Source organism: Populus alba, chromosome 3 (assembly GCF_005239225.2).
Source record: "Populus alba chromosome 3, ASM523922v2, whole genome shotgun sequence".
Classification (NCBI taxonomy): domain Eukaryota; kingdom Viridiplantae; phylum Streptophyta; class Magnoliopsida; order Malpighiales; family Salicaceae; genus Populus; species Populus alba.
Genome location: NC_133286.1, coordinates 11,407,670 through 11,420,469, shown reverse-complemented (window position 1 = coordinate 11,420,469; position 12,800 = coordinate 11,407,670). Strand labels below are relative to the sequence as shown.

Below are 12,800 nucleotides of genomic sequence, written 5' to 3'. Positions count from 1 at the left end.
AGACCATCATTACTCTAACCGGAAAAGAGCACTGCTTTGGTGGTGAGATCCCTTATATAAAACACAAAGGCGTGAAATTCAAAATAAACATATAGCAATGGTTTGGTAATATGAGGAACGTGGAGAATGTTAGATAATGTAAAGGTGGAATGTAACATGGTATGCCCAATATGGGATATGAAAAGACCCTTATCGTCACCAATATGCAAGTGATCATTGCTAAGATAGGGTGCAAAATTGGTTAGAGCCGCAAAATCAGGTGTAACGTGTTGGTTCGCACCAGTGTCTGGGAATCAAGTAGGAGAAGAAACAATAACAACAGCAAGATGAACAGATGGCTGGTGATCGATGTTGTGAAACTAAGCATATTGTGGGGCCGAAGAAGAAGCATAGCTGACACTTTACGTTCTGCTTAAAAGACCAGTGAGGAGACCACTGGCCAAAAACTAGCAGGTCGTCTAGTCTATTGTCAATTACCCTATTTCTAGTCCTTGGGAGTAGAGGAATGAGAACCATGAAAATCAGACTTATGTTGGTTGTTGTACCTATTGCTGTTGGAGAGCTAGTTGTCGCGAGAATGACCTCTGTTACATCTAAAATTAGGGTTGTGCTGCTGTTGGGCAATATGAGCAGAGGGTAATAGAGATGGGTTGGGCAGCAGAGGTGGATTTGCAGCCATGGATTAAAGGGAAGTTTTATGCAGAAATTCATGAGTAATAAGATGGTTGTGAAGGTCAGCGTATGATAGTGGTTTTGCCTTGGTCACAAGACTATTTACCAAGTCTTTAAACTCACTAAGAAGACCACAAAATATATAAAGGTTGAAGTCTTCAAGAGAAATAGGCCGGCCAGCAGCAGCCAATTCATCAAATAATGACTTGGCGTGCTGCATGTATGGAGCAACCGTGGCATCTCCTTGTCGAAGATCTTAAAAAGACCCATGGAGTTGCATAATGTGAGAATTCGATGGAGAAACGAGCGCTTTGTCAAAAGTGCGCCAAACACAAAAAGAAGTCTGACAATCTACCATAAAATGCAATACGTCTATGGAGAGAGAAGAGAGTAATGCACTTAAAATAAGCTGATCTTGTTGCTTCCAACAAAGAAAAGAGGGGTTGATTGCCGAAGAAGAACCACCGAACTATTAGAAACATGAGAGGGATGACATGACACTGAGTCATTAACTAAGTGGAAAACACCTTAATAAAAAAGATATGGCGTCATCTGCATTCGCTAATAGAAATAGTTGGTGTTTATAAGCTTCAATAAGACCACTTGATGAGTGTTGGACAACACAATGATGGAAGGAGTTGTTGTCCCCATGATGTGAAGAGGGACAACAAAAACAAGGGAGAAGGAACCATGGTTCTCCTTTGCAGGTTGGGGCTACTGTTGGTGGGAGAAAGAACCATCAGCAACAACTTCTAAATGGTTGGTTGACTGGGCTGCACTGTTGGTTTGGTGGGGGGAGAAGGCGGCAACAGCAGCAGAGTCCATAAGGAGAGGGAAGAAGAGTTCAGATTGCAAAAGACTCTAATACCAAGTTGAGAATAATTAGGAGGCTTAATGTATTGGTTAGCCAACCTTTTCTATCTATATATGTAAGGCAATATACAATAATAATGATGGAGATTACAACACAAGAGTATGACTATAATATTTCATATATAGATATATTCTATAATAGTTCCATGATCCATATTTTATCTATATAATATAGATGATTAATTTATTTGAAAAGGTGTTTGCAACAAATGTTTTTAAATCAATGCCGATAATATTTTGTTATGATTAGTAGCAAAACTGATATAATTATTTTTAAAGTTAAATAAAAGTTGATAAGGGCAATTGTTTGAAATATCATTTGACATCTTACTCAAAATATTGATATAATTAAACAAATTCCTCATTTTGCAGGAATTTGTGGCTTTCCCTTCTCTAATGTCAATTCTAATTCATGGATTCATAGCTCTATATCGCGTCAGATTAGGCGGTTGAGACTAAAGAAAATTGTAGTCTTTGCATGTACAGCTATGAATCCATGCATCAGAATTGACATTGTTTGCCGATTAAAGAATAATCGTAGAAATGAAATTCTCTCTTGTGATCTGTACTTACACTCCAAAAATAATCGTAAAAATTTCAATTTTTTAAAAAATACTAACAAACATTGTTTTAATTAGTATAAAATGAAGCCATCAAGGTGTGGCTTGTTACAAAACGCCACAGCACCCAATATAGAAATCTACTTCAACTAGAATACTACTGGACGTAAGTGATTGAGCTGCCTTCAAGTTGCCAAAATAATAAATAATAAGCTAGAATGGGAAACCAAACTTGCTGTTCAAACAAGTTTTCGCGCAACCATTTTTGACATGCATGCTGTGGTCCAGGATCCTCAAGCCTATATAAACACATGCTTAGGGCTAGATCATGTACACCATATCTATTCATTCAACCAGTAAGCAATAACTAAGGCAAAAATGGCAGGTAACTCTCTCAAGTCTATTATGGTGACTCTCTTCATCTTTGCTATGGTACTGTCTCCGATATTGCCATCAGCTGACGCAGGCCGTTTGAATCATCGAGGTGATTATTTACTTAAACGCAGCTCTCTCTCGAATTCATTTTTTGTTCATTACCAACACTTGATTTCTTATTGATCTTGCGCGCGCGCGTGTGTGCGTGTAGGTCTCCGAGGACCAATATGTCCAGCTTGTCTATGCTGCTCGCCTCCACCTCCAGGGTCCTGCTGCCCATGTTGTTCTACTCCTACTCCGACAGAACCTGAATCTACAACTGGGTCTCCATGAAACTATTTACGTTCGCCTTTGATATTCATATATGTATACTGCAGGAATAAATTAGTATATGAATAGAAAGGATCAGTATCACTCTCGTTATTCTGTATTCTGTACTCCTTTGTGGAGACATATCCATGTAATTGCATCATCATGCACTGGCAATTTCAATAAATCAATGTCCTTATTTTAGTAACAGTCATTTAAACCTAACGACGGTTAACCCTTTATTATCTTATGTTAGAAAGTCCTGCAGAAAAAAAATTACATATAAACTTATTTTCTGTCTTAATTGATTGGTGGGTGCCATGATATCCTAATATTGTGAGTGATTACTAATAATAAACTAATTTGTAAATGATTTGATTGTTGGACAATTTTGACCTTAAAATGAATAGAAATGCTTTAGATTTACAATTGTGCATGTATTTCTTTTTATCATGAAAGAGAATTCAGATAGAAGATATTTTTTCGCTATTCAAATCTTAATTTAATTATATATTAGGGAAAAATTAGGGGGTTGGTTCTTGTAAGGAAATGTTTTTTCAGTCCTTTTTAATAAATTAGATTTTTAGCTCTAAAAATAAAAATATATAAATTTAGCCCCCCTAGAATTTTTTTCTTAATTTGGCATCCCAAACTAAAATTTTTAGCACTGCCCTGACCACGTATTACAACTACAAGCGCATCAAAAGAATTGCAATAGAGCATTTGTGAGAAATTTTATAATAATCGAGATTTTGTAAGTTATAGTTTGAGTCACTAATTAATATGTCATTTGTCTATATTAATAAATTCAAATAATCAAAGTAAATGGAAAAAATTACTTTCTTAAATAGTCAAATTAATGTAATGATTGTGAATTTGTTTTTTTTTTTTTAAGTCATTTCTAACTTTTACCTTACTTAATTAATGACTAATGCATTATCAACATGAGAAGATTAGAAGAAACATTTTGAGTTGTAGAAATAATGGAATGGAAAGAGAGTTTGGTTATGAGGTTTTGTTTCTCACTTTAAAGTAATTATTTCTTAATATCAAATTTATTTAATTTTAAATAAATGAGTTATGTAAGCATAACTCATATTATTTTTTAAATTAAATTAATCATAATAATCGCTCAATTATTACCATAGAAATGAAAAATAACATGTATATAAAAAAAATATCATCTTCTACTTGTATTGCTAATTTTTGGCTTCTTGGATCAATTTTGATTTACCTTTTTATAACAAGATAATTAATATATCTCAATATGCAACAAGTTAGATTAGTCATATTTAAGTTTGAGACTTGCATAAAAAAAAGTTAATTGAAAAATTCATTTAAAACCAGTATCAATGTTAATCCTAACTAAAAGAATAATTACATTAATTTATCTCTCTAGAAAAATGATGTGATTTGTTCTATTTAATTTATATCATTAGTAGTTTTACTAGATAGAAAGTTGTAGATAAAAAGTTGAACATAATTGTTGACTTTTTTAGATACGGATTAATGATATAATATATTAGCTAACGACTCAAAATATAACTCATAAAATATCATCAGTTATAGCTTTAAAACCATAAATTTTATCGAGCAGTTATACCAAAACAACATATTAGAAACAATTGACATTCAATTAAGAAAATATTAAAAGTTGAGCAACAAAATAAACTCCTATTATCAATAGCATCCCATTATTTATAGCGCACTCTCATGACAGAGCTAGGCTTGTTGTTGGGCTCATAGGAGTAGCTCTTGAGATATTTGAGCTATATTTAGGTCATGTTTGTTTCCCGAAAATTAGTTTTTGGGAAACTATTTTCCAAACTTTCCTGTGTTTGTTTGTTATTGGGAAAGTTGGTCAACGAAAAACATTTTCCGATCAACGAAAAACACTTTCTAGTCAAAGAAAAATTTGGCTTGGTTTTGAGGAAAGTGTTTTCCTTTTAGTTGTGTTTGTTTTCCGTAAAGTGGTTTCCGGGAAATCACTTTTCAAACTTTCTTGTGTTTGTTTGCCATTAGAAAAGTTGGTCAATGGAAAACACTTTCCAGTAAAAGAAAAATTTGGCTTGGTTTTCAGGAAAGTGTTTTCCTGGAAAATTTAGGGGAAAAACACTTTCTGGAAGTTGTGAAAAATTTATAAATGTCATTATTTGCTGATTATATCAAATTTGATCCTCAAACTTTTAATTGCTATATATATTTTGTTTTGAATATTTATTTTTCAATTTCACTTCTTAAAATTTTATTTTTATATTAACTTTGGTCCTTATTTTTATAATTGTTATTTGCTTTTTTCTTATCATTGTTTTATTGAAATTTTTTATCTATCAAATTTGATCCTCATTCTTTTAATTGTTACTTATTTTATTTGAAATAATTTATGAAATGTTGATTATTATTATTTTAATTTCTTCATCTTTTATTTTTTTTTTATTTTTTAGATTTGATCTCTATTATTTTGATTATTATTTATTTTATTTGAGATAATTTATGAAATTATATTTTTTTTTCAATTTCATTCTCATTTAACTTTTTAATTTGTAAGATTTGTTCCTCATTATTTTAATAAACTTGAGAAAAATAAAATATTAATAAGTTATTTTTCTAACTTATTTTCCATGACATAACCAAATACTAGAAAGTGTTTTCCAACTTATTTTCCATTACACTACCAAACATCGAAAAATACTTTCTTGAAATTCACTTTTCCCGGAATTCACTTTTAAAAAAAAAAAAACTACTTTTCAGTAAACAAACAGAACCTTAAACAAGTTAGTTTATTAAGAAGGTTAGTTGTTTCATTGTTTTATAGATGCAAATAGTAAAATACCTATAGGTTCATTTGAGACACCTTACCAATTATAATTAAATTATAAAAAAAACTAAAAGGAGATGATAGTTCCTTATAGCTAAACCCCAGCTAGAAGAAACCTAATAATAATTATTTTTTAAATTAAATTAATCATAATAATCACCCAATTATTACCATAGAAATGAAAAATAACATTTATATAAAAAATATCATCTTCTACTTGTATTGCTAAATTTTTGGCTTCTTGGATCAATTTTGATTTACCTTTTTATAACAAGATAATTAATATATCTCAATATGCAACAAGTTAGATTAATTATATTTAAATTTGAGACTTGCATAAAAAAGGTTAATTGAAAAATTCATTTAAAACCAATATCAATGTTAATCCTAACTAAAAGAATAATTACATTAATGTATCTCTGTGGAAAAATGATATGATTTGTTCTATTTAATTTATATCATTAGTAGTTTTACAAGATAGAAAGTTGTAGATAAAAAGTTGAACATAATTGTTGATTTTTTTAGATATGGATTAATAATATAATATATTAGCTATTGACTTAAAATATAACTTTTAAAATATCATCAGTTATAGCTTTATAATCATAAATTTTATCGAGCAGTTATACCAAAACAACATATTAGAAGCAATTGGTATTCAATTAAGAAAATATTAAAAGTTGAGCAACAAAATAAACTCCTATTATCAATAGGATCCCATTATTTATAGCGCACTTTCATGACAGAGCTAGGCTTGTTGTTGGGCCAATAAGAGTAGTTCTTGAGATATTTGAGCTATATTTAGACAAGTCAGTTTATTTAGGAGGTTAGCTGTTTCATTGCTTTATAGATACAAACAATAAAATATGTATATGTTCATTTGAGACACCTTACCAATTATAATTAAATTATAAAAAACTAAAAGGAAATGATGGTTCCTTATAGCTAAACCCCAGCAAGAAGAAACCTAAAAGAGAATGATGATTTCTCATAGACAAACCTAAAAATAGTATATTAAGAATTATCTATTTCGTTAAACAGTATGATTTTTTTATTAAACTACAAAAACATCTACAAAAACATCTTCGTATAAACTCATTAATTAAAACAAAGTTTTCTTTAGAAAAGATGCATCTTCACTTTGACTTGATAGATTAAAAAAAATCTAATAAATTTTCCTACGATCTAAAATTTAAACCCAAAAATTTAATAAATTGTATGTAATTATTTATTGGATTTTAATTTCTAACTTCATGAAATTATGAAAAAACTTCACAAAAATATTAGGTTTTCTACTAGCTGCGATCTTGGATCAAGATATGTGAGCTTATGTCAAGGTCAAGACATATGGGCTTGATTATGGGCTTGGTTATTGGCTTGATTGTTATTGAAAAAATAAGTCCATCATGGAATGAAAGACTCTTCAATACTTAAATCAATGTGTTTATGAGAGAAATAATGTGCGAGAGAATTGAGAGAAAATATAGTAAGCTGTGACAATTATCCCTTGTTTTTACCTAATAACCCAAGTTTTTTATAAACATTGATCATGTTCAACTCAAGATGTAGATGGTTTCACGATTTGGTAAAAACATTGATGCTCATTATTGGTTGTAGTGCCTACAATATTTGTGGTGAAGAGGTTGATGGATGTCAATAATATGTTAGCTACAAATAATCATTGGTTGAGAAAGTATGTTGTTGATTTGTATGGAAAGTGATTCATGTTTTCACTATCAACCCATTGGTTAGAAAAAGTGTATACTTGTACAAAATATGTCAATTGGTCATAAAAAATATTATGTGTGGGCGGTGCAGTGAAAAAATATTTCGATGTGTGCATAATGGACACTATTGATGGAAAAAAAAAAAAAAGAAGAAGAGAGGAGTAGAAGTCATGTGAGAAAGGAGGAGAGAGAATATGTGAGAAGAAAAAAAAAAGTTGAAGTGGGGAAGGAGAGAAAGTGAGTGGTTGATTGGGTCAAAACTCAAACAATAATAAAAAAAATAATTGTTTGGGTTGAAGCCCAAATGAATCTTCATTATTTTTTGTATGTCTAATGCATGTATTCGACATGAAAGGCGAGTGGATGCACCTTTGAGTGGCACTTGCAGCCCACTCTAGCCACTTCTAGAGATATTTTGAGGTTTCATGAGGTTTGTCTCATTGATATTTTCTTAAAGATATTACATACCTCAAAATCAGAGTTTGTGTTCTTAGTGGCTTTTCGTCCTCTCCTTTCTCCTATCTCATGCCATTTCAGCATTGTAAATGAAAAAACACGCACAATGAGTGTGAAAAGTGCATGGAGTGAATTAAAAGTATACAAAGATGAAGAAAGGTGCATTTTTTTGTGCATGGTGTAAAAGTGGGAGAAGATGCCTCTGGTCCCTGTTTTTATTTCACTCTGTTTCGGTCAGGGCTAAACGGATTGGGTTTTTGTTTTTCACCATGGTAAGTGTTGGTCAGCAAAGACAAAAGATGTACTTGGGTTACAATATATGTTACTGATTATTAAATAAAGACAAAGATTATTGGTTTTATACCTTGAGGCTATAGGATCAAATGTGTTTTACTAACGAGATACATTGAATTTAAGTTAGAAGCATAAAATATGTTTTTGCCGACAAATCATTATTAGACATCTTATCTTATGAATTCTTATCAAATTTCAATCCTAAGATATTAATCCCGTTATGTTGATCCTGTTGTTTGCAGTGATGTGAGAAGAATTTACGTTGCAATCTTGTCATGTAACTGCTCCTTTCTGATATATCAGCAAATGAGTTGCATGTCACCCCTCTGATTCCTACAATCCCTTCTCCCTCCCTTCTAATATTTGTACTACACAGCACCCTTGTTTTGATTTACTTCATTAATTTTATCTAGACTTGTCTGCTTTTTATGAAACAGTTTGCAACACTTACTGCTGAAGCCAATTCTTCGGAGACAGAAGCCTCTAAAGGGAGTGAGCTAGGTTCTAGATCTCTTGGATCTCAGGGACTCTGAGGAAGTGCTTTTCTCTGGTCAGAGGGACTTTCCTGGTTCATCATAGTCTATTCCGTTCGAGGACTGTTGTCAGCCCTGACAGCTGAGGCAGAACGAGCTCTTGAGAGCTCCGGATTAAACCTCTTTACGATGCATTTTGTAAGTTATGTCGTCCTTTGTCTTCATGCTAGTAATTCTTGATGAGTAGATGATGCAAAGTCTATTCCATATGATATCCATTCCCAACTTACCAGTGCTTCCTGTGTTCAGGTTGCTGGACTTTGCCAAAGAACATCAGCTACGTGGCCATCTCTTGATATCTCAACTATTTTTTGAGTGGAAAGCCAATCGGGAGCCAGAGCTTTGCTCATAATACTGAACACCTGATCTAAGATGAAAGAACAAGGGGTTGAAAGATGTCGATTACTTCATCACCTTATCACTCAAAGTTGTTTGACCTGCTAGCTTAGGATTGATACTGAAGAGGCATCTAAAGCCCTTAAAAGAGAAGAGTAGTAGAGTTGAAGGTTTGAGGTAAACTGGAGAACTTCATCACGACGTTGTTCATCTTCAGATTGTTTTTTTTTTTTTTTTGGGTTAGAGTGTGGTGGCTAGGGCTCCATTGGTTTCAGAAATCAAGGGCGAAATGGATCCAGTTTGGGGATAGAGATACCAGCTACTTTCATGGAACTACAATTATTAAAGAAGAGGAAATCAAGTGGAGGCTCGCAAGGATGATGATGGCTGAGTGGGTTTGGAATTCTATTGCTACCTAATGTGGGGTTTTTCCTAAGTTAAGGTTCTTCTTCCTAATCTTCAACAAGGAGGACTAGTTCTTTTCTAAATCCAGAATCAGTCAGTATCTAACTGATTTCGCTTATGCAAATGAAGAAAATTTGTTGGGGTTTTTTTGATTCACAACATGCCTTGGATGCTTAAAGTTGGGTATGAGAGAAAATGGTGTGCCAAAGATAGAGAAATCTTCACATGAAAAGAGAATGATATATGTTTTGTTTGGTTGATTTTTTAATTTAACATATATGAGGGGTAATTTGGTTATTTTGTTAGATTTAAAATTTTTTGTTGACTCAGGATGTAAATTATAATTTTTTAAAACATAACAAACAAGTGCAATTTCGATCAAATTATATAATATTATGATTAATTTCCCTTATAATTGTTTTTTCCTTTATAATTGTTTTTTTTTTTTTTTGTAAAAGCACTTGATGCTGTTGTATAAATTTCTTTCTAGGATTATAGATGTAGATTACTTTTGTCCTTGGATAGGACTTCATAACCAATCGGTTGTCTAATTTGGATGTTCTTAAACACACGTCAGAAATTTATCAAAAAAGATAAAGCTGAGGTTATTTGAGAAATTGATAACATGTTATAATCTAATAATGAAATAACAACAATAATATAATCTAAATTCAAATTATTAGTAAGGATCAAATAACATTTTCTAATGACTAGGGATCAAGTATTATTGGTAGTAAAAATAAATTTTTATGAGGATGAATTTAGAGATGAAACAGTAAAATCAAATGTCTTATGATAGGTAGTACTACAATCAATTATCCATGCAATAATAGAAATAAGTGTAGAAATATTTGAAACCTTGTCAGCGTTATTTGTAACTACTATAAATGCTGAGGTTTTTTCAGTAGCATCTTTTGTTTTTGTTTTAATAATTGTTGTGGTTGAGGTCTTCTTGAATTTTTTTATTTTTATGAGTCATGAGTATGATCTCACCATTTTGGATGTCCCAAAAGCTCAAAACACTAACTTTTTGTATGTCTCATCTAATTGCAATGATAGCATTTATAAGTAGACTTGTCAACACCATTATTGTTCTTATACTGATTAGGTCTAGTTCAATTTGCAATTGTTGTTATAGTCTCATATGTCTTGAGTGATTGAGAAACTATATTTTTCCTCTCATCATCATTTTTAAATTCTACTAGATACATGTAATAATTATCTTTCATCTTATAGTAAAAAACAAAGGATTTCTTAGTTATAGATGATGGAATAAGATTCTTATCAACCATAATCATAATATCATTACAAGTTTCAGGTAACTTTACTTCCATCTTCTTCATATACTCTTTAATCCTCTTTATATTGGTTTCATTCCCTTTTGACTCCTTTTTTCTACTCAATTGATGACAATATCATCCATGATTCCCTCCTTCAATCATATTCTTGTACCCTATAAAAAGTAAGTGTCTTTCCCCTGTAATTATTCAATATCAAGTTTCACCACTTTCTTCATTATATCCACCACTTTTTTATTGTGTTTTGCTTGATCGGAAAGCTTGGAAACATAGATGAATTTCTCATTATTGTTTAGATTTGGGATATTCCAATCAATCACAATATATATAGTTTTTCCCCACTTTGTGTGAATCACAAAATTATGGTGACTATTCATAGCCAAAAAACACCAGTTAGGTTACTCCAAATCGAAAATCCATTGTTTAGATTATAGAACCTTGTGTCATGAACATGTCAATAAAATTAAATATATAGATCTTAAAATTATTACCCAAAAAGGTGTGAGTTTTTTCAGATATTACTATTTTTTTTTTCTAGAAAATCACACACAAACACAATATGTTTCTTTTAATTTATCAAAGATAGTAAGATTAATTAAATGTGTTTTTTTTCCTTCCAGGGAATCAAAGTTTTTAAAAAGGAGGGGGCGATTAGAAAATAATTAGAAGAAGAAAATACTAAAAAGTTTAAGGATTTAAAACATAGCTTTAATACCATGTTTTTCAATAGGAATAAAATACTCTTCATACCATGTTTCAATAGGAATAAAAGTACTCTTCTGATATTCTTATTTAGAGAATAAATAAGCAAAAATATTTATACAATACTAGATAAGATAATTTAGAAAACTAATTATATAGGAAATCAAGAACCTATTAGCCAAAAAATTAACTTTAAATCTATGTGCATTAAATAAACAAATCTCAACAAATATACCTAGTCTTGCTTCAAGTTTTTAGAGCATGAAAAATAAGCATAAGCAGCTTGATACATAACCTAAAACATATATGAACATGATGTCTAAAAAAATAAAAAATATAGCAAAGCTTTTACTAAAAATACAAGACAATGTCAAAAACTTCAAAAAGTTCTATCAAACTTAAATACTTTGAGGGGAAGAAGATGATGAGTTAATGGTTATGTCATTGTCATATGGGACATGGTTTGTTTTGGTTATTTAAACAAATTGTTTCCAGGTTTATTTGAAAAACATTTGATGTTTTTAGTTTTCAATTTGATGTTTGTGAACTAACAAAGAGTCACTGTGCTTCATTTCTAGAAAGTTCGACTAAAAACCTATATCTATTTATAATTATACATTATGATATATGAGGTCCATCTAAAGTCACTATAACTTGGAGTGGATCACATTAGTTTGTTACCATTATTAATGAAATATAATGTTACCATTTTGATGACTATACCAAGATGGCTCGAGTGAGCCTGATGAAATCTAAAAGTGAAGTGAACATGTTATTTTAATAGTTTCATAAAATAGTTGAGTCTTAGTACAAGGCACAAGTTTAGGTTTTCTATAGTTATAATGTGGGAGAATATCATAGTTTTGAACTTCAACAATATTTGAAAGCACATAGAACTATTTATCAAAATACTTGTTCTAATTATGATATTTCAGACATAAACTTGGATTCTAGGAGTAACAATTCACAAGCTAGAAGGATAATAAGAAAAAGTGAATTGAATTTGAATGATATAATCTTGGACTAAAGTGGTGATGAACACCTAAACACTAAAGATATAACTACAACAAATGCTTTGTTCAAGTTAGAGTCTTTTACAATTGACATACCAAACTAATCATTTGTTAAAGATGTCACTGACTTGGTATTTGAATCAATTCAAAAATTACCAAATTGTCACATTAGAGGTATTCCTAAACCCACATATGAGCCCTAATGTTTTAGTAAATTCAAATATTTTATTAGTTATTATGTGTCTAAACAATATTTTTTATAATTAAATCTTTTATTCTTAATTCAATTATCTATTGTATTCATTCCTAATAATGTATAAGAAGCCTTAGTTGATCCAAGGTGGAAAGCATTTATGAACGAAAGGATAAAATCCTTACAAAAAAATGGAATGTATAGACTAATTTGTCCTCAAACAAGAAAAAAACCAA

At 30.8% G+C, this 12,800-nt stretch overlaps 1 long non-coding RNA gene and 1 pseudogene across 1 annotated transcript; one reads left to right on the top strand and one right to left on the bottom strand.

Moving 5' to 3' along the window:
* Nucleotides 1-2,305: 2,305 nt before the first annotated feature.
* LOC118042880 (uncharacterized) lies at nucleotides 2,306-2,997 on the top strand. The gene is made up of 2 exons (XR_004686519.2): nucleotides 2,306-2,589; nucleotides 2,692-2,997. It is a non-coding gene; the product is annotated as an uncharacterized lncRNA (long non-coding RNA).
* Nucleotides 2,998-10,473: 7,476 nt separating this feature from the next.
* Nucleotides 10,474-11,033, bottom strand: LOC118042882 (14-3-3-like protein D pseudogene; annotated as a pseudogene).
* Between the last annotated feature and the right edge of the window lie 1,767 nt (nucleotides 11,034-12,800).